Raw genomic sequence first — 19886 nt, 5'->3', positions numbered from 1 at the left:
AAAGTGCAGGTACTCTCCTTGCTAGTATTAAACTTGATTTTCTTAGTGACACTGTGAGATGGTTTTTGTTCACAACATATGTTTATTTAAAAATAATTAAATAAACTTGGGGTTTTATACTATACGGAAGGGCTGTTCAGCTACTTTCTTGTGGGGGTCAGATTATCCAGACGGACACTCAACTGGGGCCAGACTTTTTTCCCCAAATGTATTTTACCTAACACATTTATTGTAACTAACATGTTAACATGAAAAACAAAACTGTTAATATTATGCCTTTATTTACATTAAAATAGTATGTAATTACATTAAAAGAGGTATTTAATTAACATTTGAGTCTGGCTGTAAATTCCATCTTAAGATCTAGCTGAAGAACAAACATGACCAAATTGGTTTTGATTAACTTTGAAAATATAAACATACAATGTAGGGTTATTGTTTATGAAATATGAGGAAGAATATTTAGACCTGCTTAAGTCTGTCTCTTTGACAATATCAACCCACATAAGAGAACAATGGCAATCTAATGTAGATTTTTACACAAAAACTATGTAGCTTAAAACTGAAAGAAAAAAAAAGAGCATAATGTCTGTTTTTCCTTTTTTAATTATTATTATTATCCTCCCATTCAATGAGGGGACAATAGCCTTCTCTTGTCCTGCACACATGAATTTGCACACAGGAGCCATATACTTGTGCAGATAATAAATATTCATAAGAAACGATGAACAAACTGATTTGATAATATTCAGGATTGTGAACGCTGACACATTTCTGTTTACAACTAAACACTGTCAGGATTTATGCATAGGCAAGTTCAGTGACACTTCACATAATCTTTTTATGAGCACTACAGAGAAGAATTGAGAATAAAATGGAAATTTTCCTGTGTATTTTCTTTGAAGCTTCGGCTTTCATCATCGATTTATCTTTTGTGAAAAAAGGTGGTACATATGAGCTGACATCACTTCTGTAACAGCTTTGACAATTTTTAAGTCTGTAGTTTTGACTGCACCCAGCAGCTAAACAATTTGCATAAATATATTTGATTGAATAAGATGCAATAAAATGCACTCACTCATAAGTTGCTGGTTCATGTTTTGGAAAAGTGTAACTGAACTATTCCTAGACTAGTTTAAAAATGCACGCTCCTCCGGTGTCATGATAAATTATGTCCGCCCATGAAATAGTGTCCCCAGGGGGTAACCGCTCAGGACACAATGGTTTTTCCATCATAATTGCTGGTGGATATATAAGATTTTAAGGTGTGCAAATATGTCAAATATTTTGTAATATTGTGGTTCATTAATTCTGTAGCAGATAGCTTGACAAATGGAAGCTAACTGAAAAACACACAGAACAAGAAATGTTTAATTTCACGATCCATAGCTCTGGTAATATACTATTATGTGTAACAAATTATTTAGAAGTCTTTAAATGCCATATTTACAAAGTTATAATGACATGCATCATACAAGGATTTTGTAGTATTTTTACTCAGGGAGTGAATATAGTACTCATTAAAAGTCATATGAGCCAGTGGAATAGCTAGGAATCATCTGTATCTGTGTCTCGTTTGGAAGGCTGCATGCTAGGTAGGACGCGTCCTTTGAAGGCTGCAGTATACCGAGTGTCCTCTAAACAAGTCTCGTTTAAACGAAACGGCCTTTGTAGGACGAACGGAAACGGAACGTAACATGGTTGCTATGACAGCACGCCACTCTTTAACAAGCACGAGCGCTTTGAGTGAGAAGGGAACAAAGTCCCTTTAGAAGGGAATGCATGAGGTAAAATTTAGGAGAGTTATAATGATATAAAGAGAAAAGAAAACTGATTTTACAGGTGTACTTTTAGTCTAATACTTTATTTTAATTATATATTAATATAATTATACAGATTATATACTCTGCACCCATCTACTGAGGTACTTCAACTTGGGAATTAATATTACTTGCGTTTGAACATCATATTTACGGGCAAATTGGCGTTATTATTATTTATTTTTTTAGACATTTCCGTTGAAGCAAAGAATTGTGGGCTATGAGTGCCCTCATGTACCCTCCAAATTCCAGTGAAAGAAGGTCGCATTTGAAGTGTCCTACTCGCTTTTCTGAAACAAGACAGCCTCAATGACGTATGCGGCCGACAAATGCGACCTCCGGAGGATGCATCCTTACAAACGAGACACAGACTGATGCTGACAGATGCTGTATTTTACAGACAAACACAATTCATCACGGCACCGGAACTGGATCGCCGAACATGGATCGCTTGACGACCGCCGATGCTGTTGTTGCATGTGTTGAGTGTTGTTAAACTCACCGCTGAGTTTTGCGCAGAGAGGGCTCGGATGTTTACCGCCGCGATTTTATCAAAATCATTTGGAAGGTCAGATAAAAGTGATTGGCTGGCCTCATCGAATCACTGAATTACATTAGATCAAGACAGTACATCGTACCGGGAGACTCTGAGAAGTGGTGTTACGCAAGAAAAACGGCCGGTACTCTTTAGACTAAATTAGAGAAGTGCAAGTACTGCACAATACCAACACTTGTATCCCTTATGTCATGACTCATGACCCCTTTAAAATCTTTATATCACGTTGTACATCTGTTTTTTTTATTATTTATTTATTTATTTTTTAACACTGCACAAAAAACTTTCTATTTATGTATACCAAGAAGTACCACTGAGAAGGAATTATTCATTTTAAAGTTCATGCATTTAAACTGTCAGATTATTAAACACAGCTTGTTGTCTTGCCTTTCAAAGCTGTAGTAAAGATTTTGGTTACAGTAATTTCCAGGTTTTTGCTTGTTTGTTTATTTGTATACAATTCATGTAGACATTTAACATAGAAAGTTGGGTTTCAAGGGGCATGTTTGTACAATGCTGCCCTCCACTGGTTTTAATGCACCAAATCTGACACTCTGTCCCGCTACAAAATGAAAAGTCTCACTCCAGTGTTTCTATATTTGCCTTTGATAAAATCTCTTTCATGAAATTTGGGGAAAATAACAAGATAAGAGAGCTTTTAAAAAAGTTAAATTCACATTTATGTTCTGTACACATTACTACTAATCAAGGGCATAGCCAGCAATATATATATATATATATATATATATATATATATATATATATATATATATATATATATATAAACTAAATTATCCTTAACAGAGAAGCAGCGCATTCCAAAATTATAAATATATATTTGGAGTCAAAGAATAATCTCTAATATAGTTGCAAGCAGCGAAGATGGGCCTAAGCACCATGGGTCCATTTCCACCCGGTGGCTTTTGGAAAACAGTGTGGACACATGCAAGTTGGACACATGCATTTGGCATTTTACATTATTCTAAACAATTTTAAAGCAATTTGGGTGAATATAAGATGACTGTTTAAAGTCTGTTGTAAGAGCCACACTTCCTGCTGCCAAGTGGTGGCACTATGACTGTGACCCAAAATAGTCAAATCCATGTGATTAGCCCCCAAGACTAAACATACTTCTCAATTTATATCTAAATCACACATTGCACACAGAAGATATGAGACACTTCCTGTTTCCCATTTTCGCCATTAGTTTAATGCCTCGCCATGGCAACATCGTTCCATATATTAAAAATCTGTTCACAATTTAGCATCTTCTATGTCTTGGCATAATAATGTCTAAATGTGGTGACAGTCTCATGAATCCCCTAGGAGGAGTACTTAAAAGTTCAGAGACTGCAATATTCAAAAAATCCAAAATGGGCAACTTCCTGATGGGCTGAGCTAATAGCTATAATTTTTCCCAATGCACTCTAAGTCCTCGTGGTGGTGTAGTGACTCACCTCAATCCGGGTGGCAGAGGACGAATCTCAGTTGCCTCCATGTCTGAGACCACCAACCTGTGCATCTTATCATGTGGCTTGTTAAGCACGTTACCGCGGAGACATAGCATGTGTGGAGGCTTCACGCCATCCACCGTGGCATCCACGCACAACTTCATGTGCCCCACCGAGAGCGAACCACATTATAGTGATCATGAGGAGGTTACACCGTGTGACTCTATCTTCCCTAGCAGCTGGGCCAATTTGGTTGCTAAGGTGACCTGGCTGGAGTCACTCAGCATGCCCTGGGATTTGAACTCACGAACTCCAGGGATGGTAGTCAGCGTCTTTACTCACTGAACTTCCCAGGCCCCCCTAATAGCTATAATTATGAAAGTTGTCCGGCTTGATGAGAACTATATATGTACCAATTTTGGTAACTGTAGATGAAAATGGGGGTGCTACAGAGGTCGTCTTACATGCCCTTTTTAAAGGGGGTGCTACAGAGCCCCCCCCCCCCCCATGCCCATGCATGAACTTTTGCTCAGCCCTAATGGCCAATGACTCTGATGTGTGCGCAAAATTTCAAGAGTTTTCACGCATGTTAAGTACACCAATAAGAATAATAATAATCCTTAGAAGAACAGTAGGGTCTCTGCACTTTCAGTGCTTGGGCCCTAAATATTCTGGGTGGGCCTGGGTCTACCCTTGACTACGCCACTGCTACATATACCCGTATAAAGGGAGTAATCAAGCCAGTTATGTGATCAATTTATTTTCCATCATATGTAAGTCTGTGTAGGTGTAATAAACACTTGTCATTAACAAACTTAAATGACAGTGTGAACATTGTTTTATGTAGTAAACAAACAGCATACTTACCAACACAAAGGCAAACATAACCTACAGTAGAGAAGCTGGAGGCAACATTGAGGCAGATTTCATCTGTGTCGCCATTGGAAACCTGCGTGAAAATTCATATTTCATAACTCTCCCGCCCCCGGCTGAGTCCCTGGACATGTCAGGTCGAGTGGGAGCTAACGTGGGCGTAAAGTGGGCTCAGATGCTCCAAAGCAACTTAAGGCTCTCATCCCACAGCTCAACACAGAGCTGAAACACGCAGGAGAGTAGATACAGTTACAGCTGATGGATTCAGACATACTGCCGTTGTTGCTATGCTGTATTCCTTGAGCTGTGATTTGCTTTGATGCGAACTCTCTGCCCTTATCTGCCTGTTTCTGAGAATGGCTCTTGAAGAGTATTTTAAGCACAGAAAATAGTATTTTTCGTCATTATGTGAAGGAAAAGAATACAATATTTTCTGGTGAAAACAAAAAACACTTCTGTAATACACACATGAGGATTATGAACCTTACAGCATATTTTCTCACAAAGACAAACTTGTCTATTTGAAAATGTTTTGCCAGGTAGCCTAGAAAATTTGCTTGTTCTGGATATTGCAAGCCCTTCTGACATTTAATTATATACATTATATGAATTATAGACATCTACAATGCTAATTCTAAATATCAGCAATGTAAATTTGCTACAGCTATAAAAATGCAAATTTTTAATATCAGTAATTGTATTTGCACTAGTTAAATTCTTGATATCAAAAATCACATCATTACTCACGAAATGCCCATTCTTGATATCAAAAATGAAATTTCAAATTTCACAATTTTCTCTCATTTACTCCTGTTCAAAACACAATTATAGATAAATATAATTTATTTCTTATTAGTTGAAATTCCATTTTCACATACTGTAGGCCACTTCTTACTAGTAAATGATAGTTTTCATATCAATAATTACTGTACATTGTTGCTAGTCGTACTATACATTTCATATCAACAATTGATTTACAACTAGTAAAAATGAAATGTTTTGATATCTGTACTTGTATTTCAACATGTTAGATCTGGTATTTCAGATATACTGTATGGAAATGGATTAAAAAAGTAAATAAAGACTTTTTAAAATGCTTTCTTACTGGTTCCGATCACTTTACAGATATCTGAAATTAACATGCTATAAATGAAATTCAAAAATGAACATTTTTACTTGTTGTTATTCAATTGTTTTTATCAGGAACAGAAATTTGCACAAGTAAAAGTGCAATTATCGAAAAATAGTGACATTATTGTGAAATTCTATCAGATATCAGTAATTATTTTTAAAAGTTGAAATTCCATTTTTGATTCCAATAAAGGGCATTTCCTCGAGCAATGACATCATGTTTGAAATCAAGAATTAATGTTTTTACTAGTGCAAATGTAATTACTGATATCAAGAACTGGCAATTTCACTAGTAGTGATTCCACTTCTGATAACAATAATTAGCATTCTACGACCTAGTGAAAATTCAGTTGTGTAAATATATATATATATATATATATATATATATATATATATATATATATATATATATATATATATATAATTAATATCCTGCATGTGATTCTAGGTCGAAAAGGTGTACAATAGTATGTGGTAGTATTATTATTAGTAGTAGTATTTTTAAAAAGCCAACAAAGTGTATTTGTTTGAATGTTTTAGTATTTTACAGTAAAAAGTAAATTTTTTTCTTTAATTTGACTGAATCAACCTTTAATATAACAAAAGGTGTCATTTATTTTTATTTTTTATTTTCTCCCCTTTTCTCCCCAATTTGGAATGCCCAATTCCCAATGCGCTGTAGGTCCTCGTGGTGACGTAGTGACTTGCCTCAATCTGGGTGGCGGAGGATGAATCTCAGTTGCCTCTGCGTCTGAGACCGTCAATACACGCATCTTATCACATGGCTTGATGAGCGCGTTACCGCGGAGACATAGTGTGTGTGGAGGCTTCACTCTATTCTCCGCGGCATCCATGCATAACTCACCACGCGCCCCACCGAGAGTGAGAACCACATTATAGCAACCATGAGGAGGTTACCCCATATGACTCTACCCTCCTGAGCAACCGGGCCAATTTAGTTGCTTAGGAGACCTGGGTGGAGTCACTCAGCACGTTCTGGATTCAAACTGGCGACTCCAGGTGTGGCAGACAAAAGGTGTCATTTATAAGTGTCAGATCAGGGAGCAAGAGCTCCATAAAGGAATTATTCACCCAAAATGAAAATTCGTTCCAAATCTGATTGCTGCTTTTTTCTTTTTTGAGGAAAAAAACATTTTGAAGAATATTCATACAGCTCTTTCCTGTTCATATTGACAATGTTTGTGAAGCTCAAAAAAGGATAAAAAACAACAACAATATATATCAGTGAATAATGGCCTCAGAAAACAAATTAAGTTGTATGGACTACTTTTATGGTGTTTTTGTCCTTTTTGCAGCTTGACCTTAAAGGAATAGTTCACCCAAACATGAAAATTTGCTGATAATTTACTCACCCTCAGGCCATCCAAGATGTATCTGAGTTTCTTCATCAAAACAGAATTTAAGATTTTTAGGATTTCATTTCAGGCCACCTCCTTTAAACAATGCAAGTGAATTTACTCCATTTTTTGACGGTCCAAAATGCATATTTAGGGTGCTTCAAAATAATCCACACGACTCCAGTTGACAAATAAAGTTCTTCTGAACCCAAACGATCGATTATTTTTTAGAAAAAAAACAATACTTATATACTTTTTAACTACAAATGTTCGCTTCCATACATCTCTGTGATGCGCGCTCATGAGAGGGATGACATAAGCTCGTTGGTAAGGTCACGTGTTACGTGGAGGAGGAGGCAGGAAGCATGTCATTGTTTACAAGAGAAGGAGCACTGCACAAAAGCTTAATTGTCTTTGCTGTAGATTTGTATTTGTATTAGTGTATTGTTCAAAATGGTCATTTGGTGTGTGTATCCTGGATGCTTCAACTTTCAGAAACCCCAAAGAAAATATTAACTTTTCATTGATTGCTTATACATGATCATGAGCGATTGAAGCTCTGGCTTATCGCGCTGAACCTGGATATCAGTACACCCCTACATTCTCTCAAATATTGTAGGGTGTGCAGTGAACATTTTACCCCTGAGGATTTCAGACCATCGAAAGAAACAAAGGGTCGATATCTGAATTCATCGGCTGTGCCCGTGATATTTTTCCAGCGAACTCAGGTATGTGTGAAAACTTTGTCACTGTCACGCCTCCCTCGGGCTCTGCACCTCCCTCAGTGCTCCGCTCCTCATCACTCATTCGAATTCACCGCACCTGCACTCAGTTCACTCACTCATCACTGCCTGCATAAATAACTCACCTTCACGCCACTTCACTGTCAAGTCTCACACAAAGGACTCATAGTGTTTATTTACCTGTCTGCATATGCCCTTGATCTTCATCGATATCTGTTTAGTGCTTACTCTGCTGTTTCGCCTGTTACCTCTTCTTCAGTTTGTGAAGCTTCTCTTCTGTGTGATATCACCTGTACCATTGTGTTCACTGTGTAAACCCTGTAAATTCTGTGAATCTCAGTAAACTCTCTCGCACTTGATTTCACTAACTACAACTTGTGTGGCTTGAATTCCTGAAAGTCAAATAGCCTATATATTTCTGCTAACGAAAAAACACAAGTAGATAACGCAACGGTATTGTTCTGAAATAAAGAATGGTTATTTACAGCAGTAATGTTTTTTTTTAATTAATTTATATTATTTTGAAATTGTTTTGGACTGTTTTGGTTTGTGAACGGCGCTTGGTCTGTGGTCTGTGCAAGTTTCTCTTGTAAACAATGACACGCTTCCTGCCTCCTCCTCCACGAGACACATGACATTACCAACAAGTTTACGTCATCCCTCTCATAAGCGCGCATCACAGAGATGTACGGAAGCGAACATTTGTAGTTAAAAAGTATATAAGTATTGTTTTGTTTCTAAAAATAACACTGTGTAACAATTCTTTTTTCTTTTTTTTTTTTTTGCTCCTGGGTAGTAAGTGTTATTTCCTAATTGCTTATGCCTCAAAAGTATAGAAAATGCCAATTATTCCCCACAAACTTTTCTTTTGTGACAAGGACAGTGATATTTTGAAATGTACCTATTTCCAATGAGAAAACGGGAGAATTTGTGTCTTTTCGTTCACATAAAGTCAGAAAAAAACCAAATGAACTTTTATTTATACTAAAGTAATATTCAAAGCCGTGCTGGTCCATAATGGTAACAAGTACCTGTCTCTTCCCCTGTCTCACTCGGTGCACCTCAAAGAGGATTACAACAGTATCAAGACCTTGCTCGACGCCTTAAATTATGATGAGTATGGCTGGGATGTCATAGGAGACTTCAAAATGGTGGCATTCCTGATGGGTCTCAAAGGCGGTTTTATCATGTTTCCCTGCTATCTTTGCCTTTGGGACAGCAGGGACACCAAGGCGCACTACTACAGGCGGGACTGACCACAGCGGACCGAGTTCTCTGTGGGGAGGAACAACTTCAAGTGGGAGCCACTGGTGGACCCCGGAAGGTGCTGATGCCACCACTGCACATCAAATTGGGCCTTATGAAACAATTTGTCAGAGCTCTAGATAAAGCCTTCAAGACTTCTTCCCTAAGCTGTCTGAGGCAAAGGTCAAAGCTGGTGTCTTCGTCGGACCACAGATAAAGAAGGATTTTGGATTCATATGTTGTTTTTTTCTGACTTTATGTAAAAGAAAAGACACAAATTTGCCCGTTTTCTCATTGGAAATAGGTTGTAAAAGTTCTAACAGGAAGGAAGCGGGAAGCGGGTTGGCAGTCCAGGTAAATCAGCTTTTATTCAAGCGTTCAGCTTCACAGACAATGTATAGGCTTTTCAGCTTCATAAACAAAGAGCAGGCTTTTCAGTGTCACGCAACACTAAACAGGCTTTCAGATACAGACGTGGCTTTTCAGCTTTACGCAACTCTCTCTCCCTCACTTGCATTCTCTGTGGCCTTTTCAAGCCCATCTCCATCATCACTGTAATGAGAAACAGGTGTTATGCATCATTAATAACCAGGTGATGGTCCTTACCGCTTCCTCTCTCCCCAGTGACAGAAACACAACCACGTCCCACTCCACATACCCCCACCGCCCGACTCAGGCCTGGGCAACGTCCGGTCTGCCAACCCCCCCCCCCCATTCCTGGAGAGGAAATCAGCCACAACCATCTGTGTCCCCGGCCTGTGGTCCACCTTAAACTTGAAGGGCTGAAGTGCCAAGTACCAATGGGGGATCCACGCATTGGCATCCTTCATGTGGTGGAGCCACTGAAGCGGGGCGTGATACAAGTGGAGGATGAAGGCCCACCCCAGCAGGTAGTAGTGGAGGGTTAGAACCGCCCACTTGATGGCAAGACATTCTTTCTCGATGGTGCTGTACTTAGTCTCTCTCAAAGAGAGCTTACGACTAATGTACAGCATGGGGCGCTCCACCCCCTCCACCTCCTGCGAGAGCACTCTCTGATGCATCCGTCTGTAAAATAAAGGAGAGAGAGAAGTTAGGAGCATGTAAAAGTGGCCCACCACAGAGTGCAGATTGCACTCTCGTGAAAGCCTGTTGGCACGCCTCCGTCCACTGGACCGGATCTGGTGCCCCCTTTTTAGTGAGATCAGAAAAATTAGGAACAAACCTTCTGTAATAGCCAGCCAGCCCCATGAACTGTCTCATCTCCTATTTGGACTTGGAATGTGGGAAGGCCGCTATCGCTGCGGTCTTATCAATCTAGGGATGTACCTGCCCATGACCCAAGTGGAAGCCCAGATACCGTACATCCACCTGCCCAATTGTGCACTTTTTCGGGTTTGCCGTGAGCCACGCCTGCCTCAGCGACCTCTGGACGGCTCTCAGATGCTGCATATGCCTCTGCCAATCATTACTGTATATAATGATATCATCTAAGTAGGCAGCGGCATACGCAGTGTGTGGCAGAGGATCTTATCCATGAGGCACTGGAACGTGGTGGGAGCCCCGAACAAACAGAAAGGAAGAGTGACGAATTGGTGTAATCCGAACGGTGTGGAAAAGGCAGTTTTTTCTCGGGATAATGGAGTTAAGGGGATCTGCCAATATCCCTTAGTTAAATCCAGTGTCGAATAAAATTGAGCCGCACCCAACCGATCAAGCAGTTCGTCAATTCGGGGCATTGGGTACGTGTCAAATTTAGACACCACGTTGACTTTCTGGTAATCAACACAGAAGCGGACTGACCCGTCACTCTTAGGTACAAGAACAATCAATCGCTGTGCGATTCTTCTATTACCCCATCTCGAGCATTGCCTCTAATTCGTCCCGAATCACCTTTTTCTTGTGTTCGAGTACACAGTATGGCCGGCTACGCACTACCACTCCCGGTGGGGTCTCGATATGGTGTTGTTTGAGGTTAGTCCGACCGGGAAGAGGAGAGAACATGTCCGGAAACTCTTTTTGCAACCTGGCCACCTCTGTGAGTTGGGTCGGTGAGAGGTGGTCTCCACAAGGTACCTGGGTGAATGGATCGGCTTTGAACTTCACCTCTGGCCCGAGCTCCGCCCTCTCTGGAACTACCGTCATCATGGGCACGGGGACTGCCTCTCCCCATAATTTAAGGAGGTTGAGCTGGTAAATTTGACGTGTCCCCCCTCTATCCGTTCGTTTAACTTCATAATCGAGATCCCTGACTCGCCGTGTAAACTTAAAGGGTCCTTGCCACTTGGTGAGTAATTTGGAGCTCGACGTGGGGAGTAATACAAGTACTTTGTCTCCTGGTGCAAATTTCTGTAGCTGGGCACCCCTTTTATACAGCCGGCTTTGTGTCTCTTGAGCTTGGAGCAAGTTCTGTTGTGACAACTGACCCAGTGTATGTAGCTTTGCTTGAAGATCAAGGATATATTGAATTTCATTTTTGCTCTGGGAAGGTCCTTCCTCCCACGCCTCCCATATGATGTCAAGCACCCCGCGAGGCCGGCGTCCATACAGGAGCTCGAAGGGGGAAAACCCCGTAGAGGCTTGCGGGACTTCCCTGATTGCAAATAATTGGGGGTCCAGCCATTTGTCCCAATTTCTAGCGTCCTCGTGTACGAACTTACGAATCATGTTTTTAAGGGTTCGATTAAATCGTTCCACCAGCCCGTCAGTTTGCGGGTGATAAATGCTGATGCGAATCGATTTAATCCCCAGCAATTAATAATGTTTGCGTAGTGTTTGTGACATAAACGTTGTGCCTTGGTCGGTGAGGATTTCTTTCAGAATCCCTACCCAGGAGATAATTTTAAAGAATGCCTCTGCAACACTGCATGCTGAGATGTTTCGTAAAGGCCCTGCTTCCGGATATCGTGTTGCATAATCCACCAGGACTAATACAAAACTGTATCCACGTGCTGACCACTCTAATGGCCCGACGAGGTCCATTCCAATTCTTTCAAAGGGGGCCTCGACTAACGGTAATGGGCGCAAAGGCACTCTTGGTGTGGCCGGTGGATTTACCTACTGACATTCATGGCATGCCGCACATCATCTGCGTACATCCCCGTGAATGCCCGGCCAATAAAAGCGGGCTATTAAACGGTGTAGTGTTCTCTCCGGTCCTAAGTGACCTGCCATAGGATTGTGGTGAGCTGCCTGGAAAAGTGTTTCCCAACGGCTCCTCGGGACTAATAGCTATTTTCATGGGTTTAAGTGTCCTGCGTCACTCGATACAACTGGTCCCTAATAATTGAAAAGTATGGGTATGTGAGGGCGATGTCCGGAGCTGCTGGCCATCGATTACTCTCACTTGGTCAAAGGCGTGCCTAAGAGTTTTGTCACGTGACTGCTCTTGAGGGAAGTCCCCCTCCGGGAATTCCCTGAGGGTGGGAATATCGGAGTATTCCCCTCCTGTGTCATTCTGACGCTGAGCAGACGTGGATGGCCCTGGCTCTGCCTCCCCATCCATCACGTCACACATCACACACTGTGTTTTCGGTTTGCAGGACCCATCCACACACAACGCTTTGAATAATCTTTTAAACCCCAGCCAATTTGTTCCCAAAATCAACGGATGGGTGAGGCGGGAATTAACTGCAGCCTCCACTTTATGTTTTACACCCTGAAATTGAATAACGGTGGTCAATACTGGGTATTCGTAAACACCCCCATGCACACACCTCACCAACACCTTGTGATTTGTACCTAAAGCTCTATCATGAAACAAGCCGTGGAGGATCAAGGTTTGATTGCAACCCAAATCCACCAGGGCTTGGTATGTACGCCCCTTAATCCTTACCGGTATATGATACGTCCCAGCTCAATCGGGGGTGGCCTGTGGCATGTCAGGGACCCGGATCCACGTCTCCACTTCCATTACCGGACACCAGTCCGGGACGTGTGCCGGCTCCCGCAACTCCAACACACCGGTCCAGGCTCCCCGGCTGCACCCGTGGCAGCAGAGACATCACCCTGGGAAGGATGACGAAGAGTGGTAGGGGAGGTGGTCGGCACGTAGTGCAGCCAACGGTTTGGGTAAATATGCCCCCCGTTTCCGGGGGGTGGGAACAGATCGAGAGGGAGGAGAGGGAGGGGCAGAAGGGGGAATAGAAGAGAGAGGGAGAGAGAGAGAGAGAGACTTTGACTGCTCGCCGGCTTCGGGGTAGGTTGTCATGTGGGCTTCGGCCAGCTGGACCGATGGCACTGGACCCATTCCGCAGTCTTCTTGGGCAGACGAATGGTCAGCTGCTCCAGCACCATCAGCTCTATTATGTCCTCCACGGTGCGCCATTCCCCGGCTAGCACCCATTTTTGGCAGGCATCCCGGAGCTGCTGGACAAATGCAAACGGGTGGCCGGCTTCACTCAGCATAATGGAGCGGAACCGCTAGCGATGTTGTTTGGGGGTGCAGCCCACCCGTTTCAGGACAGCGGTCTTCAGTTTCATATAGTCCAGACGATCCGCAGCTGGCAGTTGTTGCGCAGCGAGTTGGGCCTCCCGGAAAGCAGCGGCAGCAAGTGGAGGGCCCACTGGGCTTGAGGCCAGCTGGAGGCAGTGGCTGAGTGCTCAAAGAGGCCCAGGAACGCCTCTGGGTTGTCCTGAGGGCCCATCTTCATCAGGAGGAGGTGTGGCATCATCGCTGCCTCTGAGGTCGTGGCGGAGGTTCCGCCTGGAGCTAACCAGCTCCGTAGAGCTTGCCGATCCTCGGACTGGTCCCAGAGGAGCTCCTGGAAACGACGCTCCTGGGCGAGCAGGGCTTGGTGATAGGTCTCCTGGATGCTAGCCAGGGCACAGATGACTTCGTACAGCGGTGAGGTGTCCATGGCGACCAGTCTTCTTCCTTCGATGTCCCAGGTTTCGGCACCAGTGTAAATGTTCTAAAAGGAAGGAAGTGGAAAGCGGGTTGGCAGTCCAGGTAAATCAGCTTTTATTCAAGCGTTCAGCTTCACAGACAAAGTATAGGCTTTTCAGCTTCATAAACAAAGAGCAGGCTTCATGCAACACTAAACAGGCTTTCAGATATATTCGTGGCTTTTCAGCTTCACGCAACTCTCTCTCCCTCACTCGTGTTCTCGGCGGCCTTTTCAAGCCCATCTCCGTCGTCACTGTAACGAGAAAAAGGTGTTATGCGTCATTAATCACCAGGTGATTATCCTTACCGCTTCCTCTCTCCCCAGTGACAGACACACAACCACGTCCCGCTCCACATAGATACATTTCAAAATATCACTATCCTGGTCACAAAAGCAATGTTTATGGGGAATAATAGCCATTTTCTATACTTTTGAGGCATAAGCAATTAGGAAATAACACTTACTACCCAGGAACAAAAATTGTGTTACATAGTGTAATCAAAGTTTGGGTTCAGAAGAACTTTATTTGTCAACTGAAGTTATTATTTTGATGCAGCCTAAATATGCATTTTGGACCGTCAAAAAATTATATACATTTATTTGCATTATTTAAAGGAGGAGGCCTGAAATGAAATCCTAAAAATCTTAAATTCTTTTTTGATGAAGAAAGAAACTCAGATGAGTAAATTATCAGCAAATTTTCATTTTTGGGTGAACTATTCCTTTAAGGAAATAATGGCATATTTTCTCTTTTTTTGGTGTTCTTCCTTCTACTATTGGATCCCTGATTTTTAGCCACATTAAGTGTGATTTTTAAACACCCATAGCTTGCAGCAGCCAACGCTCTATTTTAACAACTAGATATCACAGAGGAGGTAGAGTAGTTGTAATAAAAACTCTGCCAGGGGACAGGGTGGGAAGAGATAATTACAACACACTCTACTTTCCCCCGTCCATTGTGAGTTGTGTACTGTAATTAAAACATGAGTTCTGGAATAACTCTTTCACTGCCAGCCAAGAGCACTCTATGGGCTGGATGGAAAGAATGGGGTTTCAGCAACATAACCTGCTAGTCAAATATCTGTTTGACCAATGCAAAAACATTGAGCAATAATGGCAAGGATGTGGTCCAGTGACATTTACATCACATTTACGTTTATGCATTTGGCAGGCACTTTTATCTGAAGTGACTTTCTGTACAGAGCATTCAAGTAATACATTTTATGAGGATGTGTGTTCCCTGGGATCAAACTCGTGACTTTGGTATTGCTACTAGTGCCATGATCTACCAGTGCAGCTACAGGAGCACATAAGCTGAAAATATTGTGTTGTACCAACAGATGATCTGATACGTATGGACAGGTACAAAACCACAGATGCACCAAAATGATTTGCAAGGCAAGGCAGCACGCAAGGAGTGCATTTGACCAAATCCATTTTTAAAGACCATCTATGCTATGTGAAGGCTACAGTCTCACTGTTTGAAATATTGATTGCAGTGGGAATACTGCTCACATGGATTCACATGATAGAAATATATATATATATATATATATATATATATATATATATATATATATATATATATATATATATATATATATATATATTTGGTGTATAATATCCTCTATGTATTGGACATTTATTCACAGTGCAATGCATATTTCTGTCTTGCAAAGGCAAAATGGGATAACTACACACTTTCTAAAATTGCATTACATAACTGAAATCGGGCCTCTTGCACTATGATCTACCCTGTGACAGATGGTTTTGTTCAACTATGCTCAGATTCAGAGAAAACGGATTGTAAAAATTGCAGCAAAAAAAAAAAAAAAAAAAACAAAAAAAATCCACACAAAAATTGTGAATTCAGTGACAGGAGGACGAAAGTTTTTCTAAATTTGGTCTGCACTTACTGAAATTCTAATCACTGCCCCCAGTGGCTGAAGCTGGAAATGTTGTTGAGGTGAAATGTCCACAGACTGGTGCCAAAAGCGAGTAGTATTTTTTGTTGTAAATTATGTAATAGAGTCAAAAGGAATGCATATTTTATTAACTCTAACCCCTAACCCAACTTCAACCCCAAAACTACACCTACAAAGTGAACACAGAAAGCCAATATGTGGAACTTAATTTGCTTTATTAAACAGGCATAAACAAAATTTATGCTAGAAAAAACACTGACCGTTAGTAAATGCATACTTCAATATTGTAAGATTCAGTACAGCCAAAGAAACAAGTGCAACTTCAAACAAATCAACAAATCTCCTGACAGAGTGCTTGGCTCGCCTTGCTTGAAGCAACAAGACAAACTCTTAAAATCTTGAAAGCTGACAAATTACAAAAAAGATTTCTACCTTAAAATGAATTACATTTATAATGTCATGCTGTGAGACTTTTTCAGTTCAGAAACAGCCACTCATATGCTAAAAGAAGAAGAGAAAAGTGTGTGAGTCTGCTGATCAGGTGGTAAACTCGACATGTATTTTGGATGTTGATGTTTTCATAGCATACACTGAAGGGTTCCTTTTGAACAAAACAGCTCTGGTTATTGCAGTGATATGCTGTCAGGGTGCTGAAGGTGGTCTTCTTAGCTACTTCTGCTCGTGTTGCTTCTGAAAAACATGACACGCCTTTTTGTTTTATACAAGAACGACAACAGCAAACTCCTAAAAGATGGGTTTGGAAAGCTAAACAGTTAGAAATTACTGTTGTTATATTCTTGAGCATAAAAATAAAGAAGATCTGGCAAATCTGAACCTGACTGAATGAAACATCACTGTCTGTTGTTACTCAGTCTGTATTGATTTAGTACTGTCAAAATGCATTTGATAAAACAGTAGGTGATGCAAAATTCCATTATATCACTTCCTTTTTGTGTAAAAACACATTGTGAGTGTTACAATACATAGGCAATACAACTGAGAGGCGGCTTACATGACATTAACTGGGTACCATCTGTATTATTGCTTAGCAACAAGCAATTAAGGCGGTATTGCTGCGATACCATTTGAACCATTTTGAGGTCTGCTGGGAAAATACTGATTTCAGGCACAAACGATTGTGTGGAGTTGGTGATAACTTTGGCTCCCAGGAATCTTTAATAGGCAGTGCTCTTTCAATACACAATACATTACAAGATAATTGAAGATCGATTTAGATTTAGATCTCAGAATTCCACAAGCTTCATTTCCCAGGAGTGACAAAATCTCGGGGTCCATCAGCCCTCAGTGAGGTGATAACAACGATCAAAGGTTGGCTGAATGATTTAAAAACTGCACTCATGAGTTTTATACTGTATATATATATATATATATATATATATATATATATATATATATATATATATATATATATATATATAATATGTATATATATAATAAAACATTTAGCAATGTCAAGGTTATTTTATATATATATATATATATATATATATATATATATATATATATATATATATATATATAAATAAAATAACCTTGGTATTGCTAAATGTTTTATTCTGATTGGTTGACACAAGCTTCAAGGGTGTTACATTTTCAATAACTGTTTAACTTTTCCAGATTTTTAGCCTTATTTCAACCTTATTTTATTTCAAACTAGTAATTATGACTATTTCCATGCACAATACTTAAAAATGGCATAAAGATATGGAGCTAGAACAATGACTAAAGTAATTGAATCTGAAATTTGTTAATTAAAATTAAATGTGTCATTTCACAAAACTAAAGATTTTTGTGTTGTAGATAATGGAAGGGGGAGTGTTTCGCTTGAGCAGCACACCGTACCATCACTTATACAAGCACATCTGGGCTGCATGCCCTGCGAACACACACAATGATTGACAAGCAGGAAGTCTTCTGATTGGCTAAACAAATGATCTGACCATGGCCTGCAGACATCTTTTACCCCACAGTTTACCCAGCCTAAGGCTGTTACAGAGACAGGTGTGATATTTCATGGCACATGTTTCAGTGATATCTGACAGGTAATAGAGTAGTTTTCTGCATGTCATTTCATAAAAAAAAAAATCACTTTTAAAGCATTGTATGCATTACTGCACCCATACACTGCCACTACATGGAAGCATAAGTGTTTTCCCAGCTGAACATAGTGTTTTCAAAAACAGTGAAACCATGCATTTACCTTTGTTCATTATATTTCTTTTTACTTCTTGTCTTTGCAGACTTTATATTGCCAGAATATGTGATAACATTTTACATTAACTTTACATGCTGTGAAGGACAAAACTTCACAGCATTTATTAATTAGAAGCGGCTATTTGCAAATAGCACCTACCACACAGAACGGCTATTTGCACTCAACTAGTCTGGTGGAAACAGTGAAATTAAAGACAAACTGCACCCTCAGGTGTTGCTTCAATGGCGTGGCATGTGAAGATGGAATGGATGTGTTTTTCTCGTATGGAAGAAACAGGTTTGATTCCCCTTTTGCCCCAGTTTTTCCCATCCTGTTTCCTTGTCTCCATTTTAATATTTCCTATAATACTACTAATAATAAATAAATAAAAAATAATAGAAAGGTTGATTTCCTTGCAGTGATTTGGTCACTGTGAAGGTCCAGGAGTTTATGAAGAGGTTTGATTCAGGTAAAATGAACCACGGTTTTACTATAGTAATATTGTAGTAACCATGTTGTTTTGGCAGAAGCCATAGTTTTAATGCAATTAAATGTGGTGTTACTACAGTAATATGGTGTTAATATAGTAACCATGTTTTAATTGTGTGTTTACTATGATTTTACTACAAAATACCATGGTGATCCAATGGTTCCTCTAGTAATACCATGGTTAATTTTTTGTAAGGTAAGGTTAGGGTAAGGTGTAGGGGTTGGGGTTAGAGTAGGATGTCTGTTGGACTCTAAAAAAACACAATAAACATGCTGCAGTGATGCCCCTATTCTGTATGTTAGTATTTAATTAGGGGTGAAAATAGCATCTGCCACTATTTGCACTATGTGCAAAGAAGATGCTTTTGTTTACTATAATTTTGATCTGTGTCTCACACACACTGATCATATAGCTTCTGAAGATATGGATTTAAACACTGGAGTCATATGCATTACTTTTAAATTTTCTTTATGTGATTTTTGGAGCTACAAAGGCCTGATCACCATTCACTTGCAGAGCTGAGATATTTTTCTAAAAATCTTTATTTGTGTTCTGCTGAAGAATGTAAGTCACACACATCTGGGATGGCATGAGGGTGAGAAAATGATGAGAGAATTTTCATTTTTGGGTGAACTATCCCTTTAAAATATACACTAACCACTAAATGGCACAAGTAAATAACCTAGCTTTGCTTGACCTTTAGCATAGTTTTTGTTTCCGATCTGAATTTATGAGATATGAATGTAAGATATTTGTTTTTGCAGTTTTTAATTTCTTCTTAATCTGAAAATTTGCACCTGCAATTCTATCATTTTAATCTTCACAGTTAATTCCAGCTAAAAAAATAAAATAAAATTAACAAATGTAAAATTCAAATATTTTAGTCTATGTTCAAGCTCCATATAAGGAAGCAGATCTGCACACAAGAAACAAAACAGAAACAAAAGAAAAAAAAAACAGAAAAAAACTTTAATATATGTGGACCAGTTGATTTCGGACAACTGAATTTTTTAATATTATTTAATAATAAAAAAATATAAAAGCAGGTTTAACGGTCCGACATCAATTATTCCTCACGTAACCTCATTAATCTAATATGTCAATATTTGCTCAGAAAAGCCCCCAAGTTAATAAAAATTTCAAGACATTAAAGTACCGTTTCACATGAGTAAAGCAGTGGTCAATTTCGTGTATATTTTAGTTTTACACAG

This window comes from Myxocyprinus asiaticus, chromosome 4, assembly GCF_019703515.2.
Source record: "Myxocyprinus asiaticus isolate MX2 ecotype Aquarium Trade chromosome 4, UBuf_Myxa_2, whole genome shotgun sequence".
Lineage (NCBI taxonomy): Eukaryota > Metazoa > Chordata > Actinopteri > Cypriniformes > Catostomidae > Myxocyprinus > Myxocyprinus asiaticus.
The sequence above is the reverse complement of the archived record's forward strand: the minus strand, read 5'-3'. Positions refer to the sequence as shown.